Consider the following 22513-nt stretch of genomic DNA (forward strand, 5'->3'; position numbering starts at 1 on the left):
CTACTGCTGACCATAGGCCTTCCCCATTGATTTCCAAGAAGACTGGTTCCCGTGCAGGCTTTCAACCAGTCAACTGCCTCAGATTCTCTGACCTCCTTATTGATGGCTATCCTATCTATTTATATATTGATGGCTATTTGGCTCCATCAGCCCCCAGCCATATATTATTTGTGCTATGGGTTAAAATGTTGCCACTTGCAATGCTTTTTATCCACTGGGGTATGTTGGTCACTCTTGTTCCTCTTCATCACGCAATGTACTATTTATATTATCTGTTTAAAATTAATTGATTTGCAAGCCAATTTTCAAGCCTAATGTGTTTGATTAAAGACCCCTTTTTTGTTAATTTTTCTTTAGACCTGGACTCCACTAAAACGGACATGAATTATATATGTAGATCGGACTCACTTACATAGCGACGCGACGTCCGATCCTCAATTATTTGAAGTAATCTTGTCCTGAAAGCGGGGACGCATTACCTATCAAAGACCAATACTATATGGCTGTCTGTCTAAAAAAAGCGAAGCGAAGCTGCGGATATGGGAAATATGTAAAAACCAATTAGATTGTGTAAAATCTAAAACAATCTTTAAAATCAATGCTTTTTCTCAGTTGTTTATTTAGCACCGCAGTCTCGCTCCGCTTTTGTTTATTTTGTTTCCGCTTTTGTTAATACTGAGCTGATGTATCATATTAATATGGAACTACAAAGCGAGATTAAAGCTATTCCACGCTGAGAATAACCTAGGTTTCAATGTGAAGCAAAGATGTGAGATTTTCGTAAAATGACGATCGCAAATTCGAAGCGGATTCAGAGCGGCTCGGAAATTAAAATGGAACATTGATGGATGAACAATTTATTGAAAGAATAGAAATATATCCATGTTATGCCTATTAAACATACATTAGAGCAGCTCTGTTTTACCGTGGTTTTCTATAACCTATCCATTCATCGATTAAAGATTGAATTTTGTCAATAACTCTATATATAAATTACTTATGCCTTTCAATCTCTAATCGCAAAACAAAGGATAGATATTTTATAGAAATTCGCAATTGGCACGCGTCTTCGTAAAAGTTCGTTAGTTACATCGAAGCTGAAATATATCTTGATATTCGCTTTGGATATCTTAGCATGACCGTTTTGGTGGAGTCCAGGCCTTACCTCAATAACAACTTTTTTTTTAATGTTCAGTGTATTATTGTGATTTTTTAAGATTAATGAGAAATTGTCCGATTTGTTTTTGTATAACGTACCTAGTCGATTTTCAAAATGTTTTTTTTTTGTTAACTTGTCAGATTTGGATGAAACTTAATATAGTTTTAGATGTTAAGTGTTAAGGGTAAAGTGAATAAAAAATATGTAAAGTTTTATTTGGTATGCAACGTAATAAAATATTTTGTTTTAAGGACTGTGTTTCATTTATTTCTAAATAGCTTTTCACCGCATATGATAAATGTAGCCTACATATGTTACTTGGGGATATTCTAGCTTTCCAAAAGTGGAAGAATTTTTCATTTCGATTCAGTAGTTCTTGAGCCTTAACGATACAAACAAAAAAATGTTTCCGCTTTTTTTTATAAAAAAATAAGGAGATTAGCCAACTGCGCAGGACATATTATAGTACACGAGTATTTGCGCAGACACAGGTGCACTCACTATTCCTTCACTCTCATAGCTCGATGGGATGGCAATCCGACACGATAGGTCTTGATTTATGTTTATTAGAAAAGGTATAAGGCTTTAACGTGAAATCGCAAAAGCGATTTGCATGTAATTTGACAAAGAAGACAAACTACATAGGCTACTTCGTACCCCAGAATAATATAATCATTCAGAACGCGAGTGAAATTGCGGGAAACAATGTAGCAAAATAATCTGTCATACTTTAGCCCACCATTTTTTTACATTTCATTTATATAGAAAATCATACGCAGATCTAATTAATAACACGATTCAATTGTTTTTTTCACACAAATAAAACTTGCCAATTTCACGGCTAAAACATAAGGCATTGTTGTCAAATATGTACATTTTTTCAATGGATTGCGAAGCCGAATCTTTTAAACCATGGAGAACAAAATAACCAGCGGAGATGTCATAGCGCAAAATCTCCTAAGAAAGTAGCGCGACAACATGCGGGTGTTCGGGGGACGAGGAACATTACAAGCTCCGCTCTTACATGCCTTCTATAGAACCCGCCCACTATTTTCAATCATTGACAGATTGGTTTTGATTTGACTAGAAACCCGAACCCCTCGCTAGTTCAGGTAACTAATCACGCCTTTTTTATATGACGGCAAAAAACATCAAATTACCCTTACCGCTGTGGGTTAGCAGCGTTGAGGGAGTGTCAGACCTTTACTGACTAAAAATCCACCTTGTACCTTTCGAACAACCCCGCAGCCCCGGCAGGATAGACGGATAACTTAAACATTAACATGAATATTATTATACAGGGTTACTGGTAAGTAGACCGCATCCTTTCATGAGGTGATAGTATAGGTCAATACGGACAAATTTGACCATGGCATACACTGGGCAAAAGTTAACCCGTTTCAAGATAATCGAATTCCAAGATCAGTCGTCTAGGTACACGTATAAATTTTCATTATTAGTCAAAAGTCTCGTTTTTGTGGATTTTTGTGTGTTTTTGGATAGAAGATGAATCACTTCATAATAACAAACCATAAAACTGTACAAATCACAGAGGAAATTATAGCGAACAGCAATTACTTTTTTAGTAGCTATTTTCTCAAAAATATTACTCTTCATTTTTTTGTGCAGAATACTTAAAAAACATCAACATTTATCTAGCTATCCAAAAAGGCACAAAACACACAAAAAACCGCAAAAACGAGACTTTTAACTAATAATAAAAATGTATACGGGTACCTACCTAGACGACTTGTAAAGAAAAAATCTTGAAATTCGATTATCTTGAAACGGGTTAACTTTTGCCCAGTGTATCCCATGGTCAAATTTGTCCATATTGACCTATACTATCACCTCATGAAAGGATGCGGTCTACTTACCAGTAACCCTGTATACAAAATTGTTATGACTACATTATAGTATTTACTAGAACTTGAATAGTTTTGAACTAATCACGTTTCTTGACCTACAAGAAGGCATCCTTATGGCATCTCCGCTATCTTGCCTTCCTCCGTGTTATAAACGTTTACAACGTACGTGTTTTAGAATTGATGTTTAGGTCTAAAGTACTGTCGTGAAGAAAAGTATTAATGATTAGGAGATAGAAAAGAAAAAACAAGGATTTATTATGTTGTATTTTCAAAAGTTGCCTCGTAGGTCTAGTTGTTGCATACCGTGATTGCTGTGCACTAGGTCTCGGGTTTAATTCCCGGGTCGGGCAGAAAACGGAGTAGGTACCAGTGTTTTACAAGGAACGACTGCCTATCGGACCTCCTCAACCCAGTTATCCGGGCAACCCAATACCCCTTGGTAAGACTGGCTGTCAGCCTTATTAGCTTCTGACTACCCGTACGTAACGACTGCCTAAGATGTTCAATGACAGCCGGGACCTACAGTTTAACGTGCCATCCGAAACACAGTCATTGGTGTCCAAGATATATTAAAAAGTACATACAAACTTAGAAAAATTGCATTGGTACTTGCCTGTTCTGGAATCGAAAACCATCATACTTGGGAGGATGGTTCTTTACCCACTAGGACACCACAACTTCATTGTGTCTTAGGCTCTAGACAGACGGACTGCATTTCAACTGCAAATCAACTTCAGAACACGACTGCACGCCGACTGCAATTCAACTGCAAGCGGACTGCAGGTTTGATTTGTAGTTCTATTGCAGTCGTGTCAACTGCATTCAAACTGCCCTTGAACTGCAATTTGCAGTTGGATTGCAGTTCAAATGCAGTCCGTCTGTCTAGAGCCTTACCTACAATATCAATTATAAAATATTGATGTTATCAAACATTTGTGTTTGACAGTACTCAAGTAAAATATTTAAGGAGACGAGGCACTCATCCAATTGTGTTGAAAATGTTTCAAAACAGCGTATTGGCTGTAGTTAGGTTTGTAACCAATTGTCATATCAGACTTATTGTATTACCTGGCTAGTATTTTTTAACTTTTAGCCATTCAGTTAAGTGAGGATTATAACGATCAGACGTGTTCAGAGTGTAATTTCAATAATCCTAATTGTGGTGTTCAAAATATTAGTTCTTTATATGTGATTTTGTTGACTGGATCCGTTGATATGTTCGGATTTTTGGATTCTGAAAACTGAGTCCTGTTAGTGACTTTCTAATTAAAGGTAAGATATTTTATGAATTCTTAATAGGTATCTTAATATTTTCCAACGTATAATCGGGTTCCAGGATGGTAATTTTTTGGACTTTATAATATTACACATTATATGGATGGACAAGTAATACTTGATCATCATATTATTATCATCATGAAGAGTTTCTCCGTGTTTCGTAAGGCACGTTGAATTAATGAGTCCAGGCTAGCATTTGAACAGCTTTGGCAGTCGTTACGGTTAGTTATAATAAGCCAGAAAGTCTGACAAACAGTCTTACAGTAATCCATTAAAATGGACTGAGAGGATCAGAAAGGCAGTCGCTCCTTGTAAAACACTGGTACTCAGCTGCATCCGGTGAGACTGGAAGCCGATCTCTACATGTTGAAAAAAGGCCAGGCCGAATTGCTAACCTCATATCTGACGCTCTGACAGCCGACTGGTGACGGTATAACCACCACAGCTCCAAGTGCTCGGAGATAGGTAGTCAGAAGCCAGTAAGTGTGACACCAGACTAACCAAGGGGTTTCCCGGGTAACTGAGTTGGTCAGATAGGGCAGTCGCTCCTTGTAGTCTTCGAGTTCTTTGAGAAATCTGTGAACGATTTTTGGTATTACAATAAATGGACGGGTCTAAGGCGGGTATAAGGCGTATATAAGGGTGAAAACAATAAAGTTCCTCATCCCACGAGCATCCAAATTTTGGCGCGTTACTTTCTTAGGCGATTTCCATTATGGTACCTCCGCTAGTCATTTTTTTCTCCATGCCAATGGTTCATCCGGTCGTAGAAAACAACATAATTGTTCTTTGCTTCCAATCACACGGCTACGATTATCAACATAGATCTATTATACATATACTTGTATATACTTATGTGTTGCTGGGGAGTTTGTTCCAACACTTCTTCCCAGCAAAAACATATAAGCAGTGACATAGACTGAAAGCCGACCCCAACATAGTTGGGAAAAGGCGCAGGAGATGATTTTGATCTCCTTACAAACAAATGTAAAACTGTTGCTATCACCATCCTCATCCTCCGAGCCTTTTCCAAATTTTTCAAATCAGAACTGTCCGCGTCCTATGCTCTATGGAGCTATATAGCGTTACTTACCATTGGATAAAAAGTAAAGCCTATATATAGCCTTTTTGAACCAGTCTAACCAAGGGATATCGGGTTGCCTGGGTAACTGGGTTGAGGAGGTCAGATAGGGCAGTCGCTCCTTGTAAAACACTGGTAATCAGCTGAATCCGGTAAGACTGGAAACCGACCCCAACATAGTTGGGAAAAGGCTCGGGAGTTGATGATAGCCTTTTAAAATAAATGGGCAATACGTAAAAAAAAAAATTTTGAAATGGGATCAGTGGTTCCTGAGATCAAGCAAATAAACTAACTCCTCTGTTTTACAATATTATTACAGAAATAATCACTTTTGCTACCGATTATATCAATTTATCAAAGCACATAATAGCACGTACGAATTACCAATAAGTAATTTCTATTACAAAATCCATTACACGCAGATATGAGTAAAAGTAATAATTGTTTCTCATTAAAATTCATAGTGTTAACACGATTTTAATTATTTTAGTGTGTGTGTTTTTTAACAAGTTTTTAGTGGTATTTTGTACTAAAACGTTACATAGTTGTTTTGCAAAAGTGGAATCGTCTATTAGTCCAATTTTTATTTAAAGGTATTTTTTTTATCTATACTAATACTATAAAGAGGAAAACTTTGTTTGTTTGGTTGTAACGGATAAACTCAAAAACTACTGCACCGATTTTAAATATTCTTTCACCATTAGAAAGCTATATTATCTGCGAGTAACATAGGCTATATTTTATCCCGGTGCGGGCAGTAGTTCCCACGGGATGCGGGTGAAACTGCAGGAAAACGGCTAGTATAAAATAATAAGGTGAATAATTAGATTCAGTTCTCACTAAAAAAGGATATAAGTACAGAGTATTTTTTATAATTGAATTTTGCAATTCTGTTTTAGTAGATTCTCTAATTATTTATCAAGCCAAATTCATCTGCCTAGCCTTTTCCCAAATATGTTGGGGTCGACTTTCAGTCTAACCGGATGCAGCTGAGTACTAGAGTTTTACAAGGAGCGACTGCCTATCTGACCCCCTCAATCCAGTTCCCTAAGCAACCGGATACCCCTAGCATTATTAGTCTATGCCCCTAGGTAAGACTGGCTGTCAGACTTAATGGCTTCCGACTACCCGTAACGACTGCCAAAGATGTTCAAATGACAGCATAATGTAAAAAGAAACTTTTTGATGCCCAAATTATTTAAAAGTCTATTTTGATTACAGCCTCAAAAATGGCCGACCCAGATCTTGGAATCGCGAATCAAGCATTTGATGAAACGGAAACAATTCCTGAGAATTGTATCAACAAATCTGACATACAGAAGCAAGAAGATATACATATAGGAAAAAAACATTTTGAAGAAGAAGACACAATAAAATATGAAGAAAGTAAACTCAATATGAAACAAAAGCATGTGAAAACTGAAGCCGTTATGGACTTTATTTACAAATTGAAGGGTCCGGCTTTTGGCAGTGTGAGAGAGAAGAAGTTGAAGAAATCTTGGAGAAGAAGATCGATTGGTGATGGAGAAATAGAAGATGAAGAATCGTGAGTATTTATCTTATTAGATAGTATGTGAATTAAGAACTTTCGCACAAAACTTATTATGATGTGATGTTAAAAGTAGCGTTTTACAAAGTAAATAATCTAATCCTATTTCTAAAGTCTGTATTTTTACAGATTTTATACAAATACTTAATACATTACTGCATCTATACTGCGATATGAAATATGTATAGTTTTATAAACCCCTATTCGTGTTAATTATGTAGGTACCAAATAGTCTTCCGCGGTTTCACTCCCGTCCCGTGGAAACTACTGCCCGTACCAGGATAAAATATAGCCTATGCTACTAGGGAAGAGTGTAGCTTTACAATAGTGAAAGAATTTTATCATCTGTCATTTAAAATCAGTCCAGTAGTTCTTGAGTTTATTCATTACAAACAAACATAAATACAAATCCTCTTTATAATATTTGTAGGTATGGGTAAATATACACATATTCATGTTTATATAGTGATTTTTCTCGGGCATGGGGAATAACATAATCATAGCATCAGAGTTCATACGTCGCCGCATACAAAAATCCAAATCTTTCCTCTTTGCTGTATGAGTAATATTAATATATCTAGATGATTCCATAGCCGGTTTTGTACTGAAAATAAATAAATAATAAATAGCTTTACTCACCTTCCATTTTCAAACTCAACTCAAACTCAAACTCAAAATTTTTTATTTCAAATAGGCCTATGAAAGCTCTTTCGAAACGTCAAAGTTAGGTGCACGGTTCCAAAGAGTTGGTCTCATGGAGAAGAACCGGCAAGAAACTCCATGGACTCCATTTTGTTTTTTTTGCCATTCATATTGACGTCATATTATTTGTCTCTGTTTACAAATTTTGTAAACATTTTGTAGGTAATTAACGCTTGCTCTGAATGGCTCATTAAGCTATACTTAACAGTTTATCTTTTATCTCATAAACGCCTGATGGAATTGTTATAGCAATCAAATGCTGTACGTTGTTTACAGCTGTAAAAAATATCGTCAATACTTAGATCTTGAACTCGTCGGCTATCATTGTACATCGTTGGCTGACGTCCCGGGTAGGCAGAAGCCAATAGGGCTATTGGATTGCCGGGGTAACTGGGTTGAGGAGATCAGATAGGCAGTCGCTCCATATGGCACACTGGTACTCAGCTACATCCGGTTAGACTGGAAGCCGACCCCAACATATGTAGTTGGGAAAAGGCTCGGGAGATGATGATGTCCTCACTCATGCTCTACACTTATCTGTGAACTTATTCCATTTACATCGGTTCAGTAGCTTTATCGGTACTTTTGCATTTATAATATTAATAAAGGTAATGTTTAAGACCTTAAAAAGTTACTTTGAAGAGTTTCCTTAATTCCTTAGTTTATTGTTTTAACGTTAAGTAGCTGCTTAATCTACTTATAAATGAAGTGGGCAGAAACTATTCTTGTTGTAAATACTTACTACTTAAATAGTATTGCCTTATCTTATTAAGTACAATAAAAGGGACTTGAATATTACTTTCCTTTCATAATTTGAAGTTTTAGCGTAGTAATTAACTATTATAGTAATCTGTGGTTTTAGTAACTGTTTTTTTGCTAAGGATTTAGCTGAGGGATTGTTTGCGCGAGTTACCGCGGTCTGGTACATAATGGGCTTAAAAAGGAACATTACTTGCCAGTATTTTTACGTTGGATTTTTTTTTATAAATATTAATATTAGGAGGAGCTCCTGTCTCGCAAAGAAGTAAAAAATACCAGCCGGGTTCCGCCGATTTCACATGCCTTGAGAAATGCAGAGGAACTCGCTATACTTCACTTAACATTATAGTCCGTGTTAATGTTAATCATCTTGACTAAACTTTTTTTTTTTTTTTTTTAGCGACGTAAAATCATCAAATGACCCCTCCCGCTGTGGGTTAGCAGCGGTGAGGGAGTGTCAGACTCTTACTGACTAAAATCGTCGTGTTCCGTCATAGGCCTTTTATGTACCAGGGCCGCGGTATCTCTTTCGAACAACCCGCAGCCCCGGATCTTGACTAAACCTGGATTTTAAATTCTGAAATCGCTAATCCACCTTTATCTCACGTGGTGATTAACGCTCATTCCTTGTCTGTATGAGAAGAGGCCTGTGCTCTGTGGGACAAGAAAAAGGCTGATGATGATTTCGTGAGCGTTAATTTCCAAATATTGTCAACAACTACAAGAAAAAAGCCCTTTGCCCAGTAGGCAGATAGGTACGAACAACATTAATCCAAAATCATTTGCGTAAAGATAAAACCAGTCCGTTAAAGTAACACAATAACAATTGCTCTAGCGGTTTCCGAGTTCGATGCAAACAAACAAACGCGTCATTCTCATTAAGAGTGCACACTGCAAACTTTTAATCAGCCGATAGTTTGTTTGGGCTCATAAGTCAGTATGAAGATGAATGGTAGTACGCACATTACGAAGATCAGGTATTTAGCCGGTATCAGACTGACTGGAAACTTTGATTGGAATCAAGATTTTCATTTAAAAATATTTTTTTGGCCAATGTTTGTGACAACTGTCAGCCGACTGTCAGACAACAAATTGTGAATTTAATCAAAGTTTTCAGTCAGTCTGATACCGGATAAATATCTGATCTTTGTTATGTGCGTACCTACTACCATTCATCTTCAGTTGGTGATTGTTACGCCCGTGCATCGGAGACCACGTAAATGTCGGTCCTGCGCCTAATCTCTCTCCAGTGGTGTCAGATTGCCGTCCTCCTCCTATGAGAGTGAAGGAATAGTGAGTGCACTTGTATCTGCGCAAATGCTTGTGCACTATTATATGTCCTGCGCAGCTGGCTGATATCCTTATATGAGAACACTAACAGCCGCCGTAGCCGATAATCGACTAGGAGGACATCACAATTCATCTTAATACTGATTTTTTACCCCAAAACAAACTATCGGCCGACTAAAAGTTTGCAGTCTGAGTGTACTCGAACTGAATCAATGTTTACATGTATTGATAAGATAGTAAGTAATAATAATAATGTCGGGACACCTGTTTCACACACGGTCGGTTAGCCCCATGGTAAGTTATTTATTAACTTGTGTTATGGGTGCTAACACAACTGATAAACTACATATAGCTACATATATACATATTTATAAATACATATCATAACACCCAGACCACGGCCAACAAGCATGCTCATCACACAAATGTCGACCGAACCGGGAATCGAACCCGGGACCTGAGGTTCGGCGGTCCGGCATGATGACCATTACGCCATCGAGGTCGTCCGTCATTACGCCATCGAGTAAGTGTACGAACACTTGTGCTAACTAAACATACACACATACAAACATTATTAGTAAATTACGTTAGTGCTACTTACCTACTATAAGTTCGGCCATTCAGAGAATGCGTTCCTGACACGTCGCGATTGAACTGACGACGTAACTTTGCAATGGCGTTGCAGTTACGATAAAAATATTTTTGCTGGTTGTTTACCGTTTTAACAATTGAGGAGCATTAAAACAACATTATTATATCAATAATCAATGAATGTTATAATTTTGTGCCAAACTGAGTGTCAAATAACTTGGTAAACAATATTTTTCTAAATCTATACTGCGCTATTACAAGGTTATGTCAGCGGTTTATATTTTGTAGTGCTGTGCTAAAAATAACAGGCAAGTATCGTAATCTGTTCTTATACAGTTATAATATAAAATAATACGTTTTGATTTTCTTTTTAAGAATTGGAAAATAATGGACTATAAGACTTAATTATAACGTTTATGAAATATAAAAATAAAACTATGACCAAACCGCATTTTTATACTTAGATTAAAAATGGTAACCCCAAATGGCGTTATGGGCCGCCATTTTGTGACGCTAAAACAGTCGTCCGTTGTCGTTTCGTGCGCATAGACCACGTTTTTCAAGTGTTTTCGATCTGTTTTTATTTGATTACCCGGCTTTTGTTAGACCGAGATATCAGGATTGATTCTGTTATTGATAATAATATAATTATACATGTAGGCGAAGATGATGATGAAGACACCACCTCCTCACGCTAATCGGAGTCTGATTAATATTCTGTTCGCACATTCAATTCAATGTACTTGTAACAAAGAATAAATAAAACAATTTTATTATATGAATATTACCTTTTTTTGGTTTCCACTTAAATAACTAAAATATAAAACAAATGATTCCGCCAATTTAAAACGAAAATAATCTTAAAATAATGCGGCGGTTCATTTTGAAGGAACTGTAACGAACTCAGTGTTATGTTGTGCCCATCACTAGTCGTGACTAACTGATAGGTGTCAGGAACGCATTCTCTGAACGGCCGAAGTATAATATTGTGAATGCGGAAGTTTTAAAGTGGTTTATGAAAATCAGAATAAAATATAGGTTATGTTACAGTGAAATATTTTTGAAATTGGTTCTGTCGTTTCGGAGCCTTTAGGGAACAAAAAAAAAACAGTCAAAAAATGTACCCTTTATTAGTTATACATATTACTAGTGCATAGATAAAAAGCAGCCTACATATTATTCTTATAGTTTCATAAGCTAAATTACTGCCAAGTTTCATAAAAATCCTTTCAATAGTTTTTGGGTGAAAGAGGAACAAACATACATATTTACATACCTACTTTCGCTTATGAAGTACGATTATCATAATATATCAAGGAACATAATAAAGGAGAGAACTCTGTAGCTAAAGTATGGTCGGCCATCCATAACATGACCGCGGCAAGCAAGCGATTATCACGTACTTATCAAATTCGGTCAAGGATCTTAACCGTGAAATATAAAATTAACCCACAAGGTTACTTTCGCACAAATAAAACGCAGACAGCTGAAAACATTAATTTACCCAAATCATTCGTAGAAAAAATAGCACCAAGTGCGAGTCGGAATCGCGCAACAAAGGGTTCCGTAGCATTATTTATGAAACAGACAAATATATCACGTTTGTTATATGGGAGCCCCCCAAAATATTTATTTAATTCTAGTTTTCAGTATTTGTTGTCATAGCGGCAACAGAAATACGTCATCTGTGAAAATTTCAACTCTCTAACTTACACGGTTCGTGAGATACAGCCTGGTGACAGACGGACGGACGGACGGACAGACAGAGGAGCGAAAACAATAGGGTCCCGTTTTACCCTTTGGGTACGGAACCCTGAAAATAGCACCAAGTTTTGTTTGTTAGAGCATGACATTTTCGGAAACTACTGAATGAATACGGATAAATGCATAGATAATAATAACAACTGATAATATTGTGGTTTTCAGCTGTTATTTATCTGAATCATAATTAAATTAAAAACAGGTGTAAAAGTTAGTGAAAATATTTATAGAGATAACCCGTGGTTTCACCTGCATCTCTAAAAAAATACTTCATTGGCTTAGCCTTTTCCCAACTATGTTGGGGTCGGCTTCCAGTCTAACCGGATGCAGCTGAGTACCAGTGCTTTACAAGGAGCAACTGCCTATCTGACCTTCCCAACCCAGTTACCCGGGCAACCCAATACCCCTTGGGAAGACTGTTGTCAGACTTACTGGCTTCTGACTATCCGTAACGACTGCCAAAGATGTTAAATGACAGCCGGGACCTACAGTTTAACGTGCCCTCTGAAACACAGTCATTGGTATCTAAGATATATTTAGAAAGTATATACAAACTTGGAAAAGTTGCATTACTCATATTTTGTAATATTAGTAAAGTCACAGGTATGTACGTATCTTGTGTCTAAGTTTTCCTGTAAACATATTTTTACCTAAAATAATTCTATTTTCTGACGTCATTTGCCTTTTAAAAATGTTGACTTAGCAACATTAGATTTACAAAATTACGTATACTTAATAAGTGCGATAATCTATTTGATAAACAATTCTACAGATACATTTTTAATCTATAAAGAGGAAAAAAAATGTTTGTTTGGTTGTAATGGAAAAACTCAAAAACAACTGGACCGATTTAAAAAATTCTTTCACTATTAGAAAGCTACATTATTTGTTAGTAAAATAGGCTACATTTTATCCCGGTACGGATAGAAGTTCCCACGGGACACGGGTGAAACCGCGGAAAAACGGCTGGTAATTAATAATAAAGGACATTGTTCAATTTTGGCCTAAGAACCGATGTGAATATAAATTATACTATAATTTTTATTTATTTTTATATTGTTTGAAACATATTTTAGTATTCCACGGACACTTCAAATAAAAAAAATCCAAATAAAAAGTAGGGTCACAATTATTGATGCCTTATAAAATGTTTCCGTCAGCCAGTGCTGCCAGTTTCGGAAGTTTTCGGGATTTCGGTAAATACGGATCGAATTGAGAACCTCCTTTCCGAAATCGGTTATTAAAATTAGTTGCTAACACTTTATTCATTTAAATACCTAAACTGACTAGCTAGAAAAAAACTAGTATTTGTATAATGTTTTAAGATGGTTTTGAGCGAAATCGCGAATTTCTAGCTTGGCACTCGAGTAGGATTATAGTTTTCGTAATTGGCAACACTGGTGTACTTCAGTCAGTTTGCTAGAAGTCAGTTTGATAGCTTTGCGACTATCGTTTCTTTTGTGATTTTCTATGCGTTTCATGGTTTTATTCTAACAACTTTGGCTTGATTACGGACTCCGATTAGATTGCGTACTTGGTAGACTCGGCTTTGTGTGAAGAACTGGATTTTACTAGCATTTTCGGATATTGCTCTGTCTGTGATCGAATTTAGTTATATTATAATTACAACAATGGATGCAGAATATAGTATATTGTATAAATTGTGGATCTGCTGGAGGTTCTTTGGTATTAGAAAACGAAGATATACTTCGTTGCATACAACAATGGACCGTTCCCCGTATGGTAAGTGGTCTACGAAAGTGTTTTTCTAATTTTGATAAGAATGTTACTACCTACTTATGTTTTCATAAACACACAATTTCTCGGTTTTCAAATCAATTGCCACAATTGCAAGTTACTTGATATTTACTAATGTTTTTTGTATTTATTATTACAGGTTGAAGCTCATGACCTTATATGTACGACGTGTTGGTCTCAAGCAGTCGAGCATAATAAGATGCAATGCACTGTTGGACGCAATTGTGTACTTTGTAAGAAGCTCCTACCATCAGGCATACTGTTGCAATTGTATCTTTGGGCGTAGAACAGTGGGCTGTTGTGCCCACATAATGACTATGATCTGGTATTTAAGCTGGGCGAGATACCAAAACTCAATTGAACCCCCTGCTCAGTTCTTAGATAATATATTATTGAGAAATATTGATGATTAAAAACCTTTAATTGAATATAAATATTGTTTTTATTGCACATCCTCGAAAACCTCTTTCATTGTTATTGGTAAACCTTACTTTAACTGTTATATAAATTATTTTGTGTGGTAATGACATTTTTAGTATGGTCTGTACCTTCTTGGTAATAGACCGCGGGTTCGATTCCCGCCTTATGGCATGTAGATAGCTAGGTAACTGTCTAATATAAAAGTAGTATCAATCATTTAAATAAATAATTCTCTATCGTAATAATATCGATATTTTATGAATTGTGGTGAATGGAACTCTTCCATTTTGGATACGTTTTATCACAAATCCAAAGTGGATTCACTATATATTAAGAAACGTAACGTTGAAAGCAAAAGCGTTTAGGTAGTTGTTTTTCATAAAAATTCTAAGCATTTATGAAAACTAGTCACACGCCCCGTCTTCGCACGGTGGCAATATAAAACCTTGGTGTTAACCTTCCTCTTGACCTACTCTATCTATTAAAAAAAAATAAAAAAAAATCGCACCCAAATCCATCGCGTAGTTTTAAAGATCTAAAGCATTCATAGGGACAGACAGAAAATGCAACTTTATAAAATGATCATTGTCAAAGAATTATCTTAAACTTGACTATTTACTATCTCTTTTCCTAGTATCTAGTAGAGTAGTCTTTTCCTAGATCTAGAAGAGAACATATAGAGCTGTACATAGTATTGTTGATATTTTGTATAGTGTAGTTTGATAACACTACTCTGATATTTCACGCAAGCTTGGTTATTTTTTATTTATAACCTCAAAATATTAACTTTTTTCGTAATTATTTTAGTTTCCTGAAGTGTCCGTTCGTGAAAACTTATTTCATAGGATTCCATATAATTTTAAGAGTTTATAGAAGTCACTTTCCATTCAAACGGTTCTTAGGCAGAACATGTATGGAGCCGGAACAATGTCCTTTCCTTATCTTTTTTTATAATATATAAAGTAAGTATTTATTTTATTTAGATAGATATTTACAATAAATATCAAAAACTATCCTAGTAAAACAAACAACTATAAAGCGTCAAAAAATTCCTTCCTATCGCTGTCAACTGGGAGCGTGCCCAAGAGGCTGGCAGCATTACCTCGTTGGATCGCCATTTCCTTATCTATTTGATAAATAGATATGTAGCAGATATAGATCCATCAAACAATTTGTGCAGATCATCACTGTTTTTAATATCATGTTACCATTTTAAGACATTCACCTAGGAAAATGGGAGTTAAAAATCAAGGGAAATTGTCTTATAACTGAGCTTTTAATACTTCTAAAATTATATGATACTAGCCGTTTTCATGCGGTTTCACTCGCGTCCCATGGGAACTACTGCCCGTAACGGGTTAAAATATCCTATGTCGATCAGGGATAGTGTAGCTTCTCAATAGCGAAAGAATTTTTAAAATCAGTTGAAGTAAGTATGAGTACAGAGTAGTACAGATTTCTGTGTACTTAATTTATAAATAAACACCACTTTTTAATCACGGTTGATTTAATTTTCCTATACGGTACTACTTAAAGTCTAATAAAACTTTAGTTTCTCTAGGCACCTGCAAACGCGACTCGTTGAGTCTATACCTAATTACCCAGCAAAAATACTGTGTAAGATACGGCCATGATACGGCATGATAAATATTTATATACCAGTACAGAATCGAGCGCGGAAGGACGCAGACGCATCGTCGCGCGTCACGCCAAACCATAGTGCATTCCCGCCAAAATACACGTCAACCGTCAAAATTGACATTTGTCAAAAAGTTTTGTGATAAAAAAGTGTAATAAAAATTGTTGTTTTGTGTTTCGAAAAGTTGGGTTTGTGCCAAAATTTGTTGTTTGTTTGTATACAGACGCTTAATTTTTGTTGTTCTTTATTTTAGTGTGTTTGTTTCCGATAGTATTTTTCCTACAAAGTTTTGTTGTGCGTTATCGTATGTAAACTATGGTTGAATCGGTTATAGGTCGGTTGATAAAGAGTTCTGATAATAGCAACAGCTGATTTGACTTAATCTTTGAATGAACGTAAAATATAAAAATATGATTGATGTTTTTGAACTGAAAAAATGCTTGACTGCTAGTGATTAGCCTGCTTTTTCTAGGCAATTATTTTTCGAAAAAATATCCTGATAGGTACATGACAAAAAAACACGGTTTTAAATAAGGTAGGAAATAAGTATTCAACGCGTTTTGCATAGCTGTAATTTACTGCGTATTATCTTAGGAATATGTGATCATAATCCATTAAGTCTGAATTCTTGAGAAACAATCTTGATATAAGTTTTTATTTAAAAATAACATGCGCATAAAGTCATTCATCATCCTTCGAGCCTTTTTCCCAACTATGTTGGGGTCGGCTTCCAGTCTAACCGGAGCCAGATGTACCTAGCTGAGTACCAGTGCTTTACAAGGAGCGACTGCCCTATCTGACCCCGTCAACCCAATACCCCTTGGTTTGACTGTCTCTAAAGTCATTGTAAATACAATAATAACTTAATCAATTGAGCGATTCAGTTAATAGTCCGTGTATATTATGTTGTTTAATATGCATTTATGTGAAAAGTCTTGAAGATTGTTTACCTTTAGTTAAATGAATGAAATAAATGTTGTTAGTCTAGCTAGGTAATAGACTATTTCATTAGATACCTACTTTTAATTCCTTTTTAAGGAGAAAACACTCTGTCATTAAGTTTAAACGGCATTTTTTCCCGGATTTACAAAACGTGTTTATTGTTTTTCTTCAAAACCTTTTTTGTGTCCCTCAAATATATTTCAAAAAGGGTGGATCCAAGACCAATTTAGTACGTCTAGTTGACGAAAACATTAGCCGTCGTACCTCTAAAACTTTTAAACGTCTGTTGAACACTTGTCTAATAAAATTACAGATTATGACGATGAAATAAGGTCCGTTTTGCAACCACACTTTCTTTAAACAAGTGTTCAACATATGTTTAAGTTTTTTTAGTAAGGCTGATTATTTTTATCAAGTTACTGTTTGCATCAGAAAATTTACGTACGAATCAAAACATAGTATTCCTTAGTCAGCAAATGAAAGTCAAGGCGAACGAGGTATTAAGTAACTATTTGTTTGTTGTTGAAGTTTCGAGTCACTAAACTCTAGTAATTTTATACTCGTAATCTTGCAGACAGTAAAATTGTAAACAAACATCATTATAAAGGTAATTAAGAAAGAACTTCTTCCCACACGTGGATAAAAGAAATTAAAATTAATTCTTGAATGTAAGATATTCTTACTGTTTTCCCGTAGTTTCACCCGCGTCCCGTGGGAACTACTGCCCGTGCCGTGATAAAATCTATACTAATATTATAAAGCTGAAAAGTTTGTTTGTTTGAACGCGCTAATCTCAGGAACTACTGGTCCGATTTGAAAAATTTTTTTCAGTGTTAGATAGCCCATTTATCGAGGAAGGCTATAGGCTACTTTTTATGCGGGTTCGTGCAGAGGTTTCCACGGGATGCGGGTAAAACCGCTGGCAGCTAAAGCTGGTATAGCCTATGTTGCTTGGGAAGAGTATAGATTCCCAACAGTGATAGATTCCCAACAGTGACAAACAAAAATATATATCTTTATTATATTAGTATCGATATTATTTCTAAGATTCTTCAACATCCATTCAGTGGTTTTTGCGAAAAAGTGCAAAAAATTATAAACCCCGGCCCTGGTACACTGTGGGCTTAGGAAGGAACGTGGTGGGTTTTAGTCAGTAAGAGTCTGACACCCTCACGCTGCACCCACAGCGGGACGATAGTCATTTGTTAATTTCCCTAATCTTACTTCTTGTATTTTGTACTCTATGTATCTCTTAGATAATCTAAGGCAGGCGTGGTTTCCGCGTGAAAGATAACATTATTAAAAGATAGTAAACAATTAGCATTGAGAATTTCATAATAATTAACAATAATTGTTATTTTTCATGGCATTGTATTAAAACGTGTAACAAGGTAAATTATTGTCTTGATAGTAAATAACATCTTTATGAGTTTTAATATTTTATAGGCGTAGTAAACTTCATAGACCCATTACAATGGCAATGGGCAAACCATATTGCTCGCAGAGCAGATGGCCGATGGGGTCGAAAAGTGCTGGAGTGGAGACCACGGACTAGCAAGCGCAGCATAGGACGTCCACCAATAAGGTGGACAGACGGTCTTATAAAGGTCGCCGGAAGACGCTGGATGCAGGTCGCCTCCAACAGGTATCTTTGGAGATCTAAGGGGGAGGCCTGTGTTCAGCAGTGGACGTCCTATGGCTGAGATGATGATGATGATGATGATGAGACCTATTACAGGTGCTTAAGAAACCTCAAGCTAGCTTCTTCATTAGAATGGTCTGACTGCGAGATTCCACCAGTGTGCGGCACTGTGACACACAAATGTATCTTTTGGTGTACTCGCTCTAGCAAACAGTAACACATTGCGTACAAACATTTCTAAAATGTCCGCAAAATTGCAACTTTTGTGCGCGAACGCGCTAGCTAGGAGGATCGTGTGACTTAATGAACCTGCTTTACTAAATAAACAAATTCAAAATGATTCCTTTTTTCACGGGTATAATGAGAGGGAGTGTTAAATTAAACCCTAACAGCCTTTGGAATATCTTGTCGAGCCCTTTGTGTTCCTGTCAATAGATACTTAGAAAACACAAAGACTGACAACCATTTTACTAAAGGGTATCAAGATGCCTAAGTAACTGGGTTGAGGAGGTCAGATGGGCAGTCGCTTCTTATAAAGCACTGGTACTCAGCTGCATCAAGTAAGTCTGGAAGCCGTCCCCAACATAGTTGGGAAAAGGCTCGGCAGATGTGTTCCACGGTCATAGAAACTCCTTAGAAAAATCCCGCAGCCACTTAATTCTTTCGCTCTCAAGCTCACGGTCTACATAATATTGTAATTAGATCCATGGTTGTAATAGATCCAGTTCTGCGAATCTGATACGTTAATATGGTTTCATATAATCTTAGTGAATTATTCCAGGTAGTATTTTATCGGGAGTAATCAAAGTCGTAAGTTGTTGCAGTTTTGGTACCTAGGTTCTTACTAGAAATCTAGAGCGGAAATAGCACAGTTTGTAGATTGTACAAATGCACATTTTGTATCTATGAAGAGTCCTGACTGGTCCTGACTAAGTAAATACGAAAGTACCTGTCTGTCTGTCGCGCTTTTACGCCATTTTTAACTGAATTCAAAAACCTGTTTACAAACAACATAAAAACCGCCTGTTCCTTAATCGGATGATGATGATTAGTAAATTCAAACAAAATCTTTCGCTTGCTCAAGATTCAAAATCTGCACTCACTAAAATTAGCTTTAATTACTTTTAACACAAATAAATATTTTTTTTCGGTAGTTGTTGTTATTCTCTGTACATACAATAGTAAATATAAAGTAATCTGTGATACAAATAAAAAAATAACGTGAAATAGATGTCCCGGTTGATAATACTGACTTCCCAAAAAGTAAGAGGTTCTCAAATCAATAGGTTCAAATAACATAGTCAACAGACCTGCAGAAACCTATTTCTAGAGCCATGTCAAGAGTTTTATTTTGTTCCTTTGAGTGTTTTGTGAAGTCGGGGTTTTTTTTTTTGTAAAAATGTTTAAGGAAATAAGGTAAATTAAAGGATTATTTGTTATATAAGATACTTACTACCTACCCCACGTAACACATCATTAAGGTATCTACCAGATAAACTAAAATGTATATCATTTAAACAATAAAATAATTAAGACTTAATTAATCATTATTTATTGATTTAATCTGTTTTTATAATTATGATAAGAAGAAAAGCCGGTGCTAACCGGATTTCGATGAAACGAGATAAAATTAAGCGGATTAGGGTAATGATAAGATTATTATCAGAAAATATTATATAAACTAAACTTGAGGTCAGACAGTTGCTATGTCAGAAAGTCACGTAAATGTCGGTCCTGCGCCTGATCTCTTTCCGGTCGTGTCGGATTGCCGTCCCATCGGGCTATGAGAGTGAAGTAATAGGGAGTGCATCTGTGTCCAAGCAAATGTGCCTGCACTATAATATAATATGTCCTGCGCAGCTGGCTGATCTCCTTAAATGAGAACAGAGAAATCGGTCGTGGACGCCATTATTTATTTATGTCAGATATTATCCATCATCATCATCAGCCTTTGTATCGTCCCACTGCTGGGCTGCGGCCTCCTCTCACACGAAGAAGGATTGAGCGTTAATCACCACGTGCGAGAGATGTGGGTTGGTGCTTTCAGACTTTAAAGTCCAGGTTTCTTCGAGATGATTTCTTTCACCTTTAATCAGTCAGTAATTATACTGTTGCAAATGTAGTAAAGCATAAAATATTTATACAGTCAGGGTGCATAAATATTGTGTACCTCTCCGGCTCCATCATCAGATCAGTTCGACAGTACCATATTATTGTATAATCATCAGAACTACATACAGCTGCCAATTTTCATGACGCTGCGATCCTTGGAAGATGCTTGAATTAGCTACCTTAGAATCCATTTCATACATACATAAATTACCTAATTAATGTTATAATATTTATTTAATATTTGAAAACATGATATTATACACACAGAAAATTACATAGTATAAATATGAATCTTCAAACCTAACAGACAGACATGTGTTGCTGGGGAGTTTGTTGCGCCACTTCTTCTTCCCAGCAAAAACACATAGGAAGTGGTGAAGGGTGGGCGTTTTGGGAGCTGCCTTTGTGCATTTTTTTTGATGTTCAAAAAGTGCGAATTTTCAGCTTAATATGATTTAATTATTATGATTTTTTTATTTATTCTTAATTACATACAGGTTGACCAAATAAAAGCGTGTTAAAAATAAACCAAGCCAAAAGCAACACCTTGTACAAAGGTCAATGAATCATAATGACAATAATTATTAATTTACGATTATAATAAAGTCATTAATAATGGATAAACTTATCATGTCATGACATTAAAAAATTATGATTATTGCTTATCGAAATTAGAGCGATCTATTTGGATGTTTTAATTTTTTTTATCATATTTGTTATGGAAAAAACCAGAATGAACCGGATTATGAAATTATGTGATTTTTATCAATGGGGAGAAATATCTTAATCTTTATTTTAGTTAATAGATATTGTTAGTAATTAAGCCTCTAGTTTCCCAATTATGTAACTCCAAAAAATAAAATTTATTTTAAATAGTCTATAATAGCATTAAATATTTCGAAATATTATGGGTTCATTCAGACCATAGCGAATAAAATGACTAGCGGAGATGTCATAACGCAATATCCCTTAAGAAAGAAACGCAACAAAATGCGGGTGTTCGGGGGACGAAGAATTACTAGCTCCACCTTCATATGCCTTCTTTCGAACCCACCCACTTTTTTCCAAATCACCAATCAACTAAGATCAATTTTTGACAGATTTTTTGTGATTTGACAAGAAACCAGAACACCTCGTTAGTTCCAGTCACTGATCACGCCTACCCTACGTTACTTGACCTACAAGAAGGCGCCTGATTTGCTTCCTTATGGCGTCTCCGCTATCTTTCCTTCCTCCGGTATCCAGACTGCATCTTTAACTATGTTAAGAAGGTCAGATAAACAGTCGTTAGAAGTAAAACTCATACTTAGTTGCATCTGGTTAGACTGGCCTTCCCCTACATTGTTGCAAATTCTAGGCAGATAAGACATACTTAATAATATTATAAATGCGAAAGTAACTCTGTCTGTCTGTCTGTCTAAACGACTGAACTGATTTTAATAAAATTTGGTACAGATATAGAGTTGACCTTGAGAAAGAACGTAGGATAGTTTTTATCCCGGACTTTTGAAGAATTCTCTTGGAAACGCGATATAACCGAACTCTACGCGGGCGAAGCCGCGGGCGGAAGCTAGTTATTATAATAAACCTGAAAGTTTATATAAAAATGTTAATTAAATAAAATTATAACTATTATGGTGTGAAGGCGTGTTCAGATGTCATTATCTCGTTATGTCGAGGTCATAATGTCACGGAAAAACTTTTTATTACCATGAAAACACGTTAGTATGTGAAATTCTTTCAAAACATAATTATGAAATTATGTCGGCCACCATATCTCGTGTAATACGGAAAATACTGAACTGATTTTCATACGGTTTCGTATCATCAGCTGCCTATGTTGGGGTCGGCTTATAGTCTAACTGGATGCAGCTGAGTACCAGTGTTTTAAATAGAGCGACTGCCTATCTGACTTCTTCAATCCGGTCAATCCCTTGATAGGACTGGTTGTCAGACTTTCTG

General features: G+C 36.0%; 1 protein-coding gene across 3 annotated transcripts in view; it reads left to right on the forward strand.

Moving 5' to 3' along the window:
- Positions 1–15875: 15875 nt before the first annotated feature.
- The window catches only part of LOC124643706 (P protein-like), a 39446-nt gene continuing 32808 nt past the window's right edge, over positions 15876–22513 (forward strand). The window contains exon 1 of one of the 3 annotated variants that reach the window (XM_047182747.1): positions 15876–16006. The gene's annotated coding sequence lies outside the window, so the exon portion shown is untranslated. Of the gene's footprint in view, positions 16044–22513 lie in introns of all 3 variants that reach the window. The other 2 variants (XM_047182745.1, XM_047182746.1) reach the window with 2 other exon arrangements.

This window comes from Helicoverpa zea, chromosome 28 (genome assembly GCF_022581195.2).
Source record: "Helicoverpa zea isolate HzStark_Cry1AcR chromosome 28, ilHelZeax1.1, whole genome shotgun sequence".
In the NCBI taxonomy this organism is placed as follows: domain Eukaryota; kingdom Metazoa; phylum Arthropoda; class Insecta; order Lepidoptera; family Noctuidae; genus Helicoverpa; species Helicoverpa zea.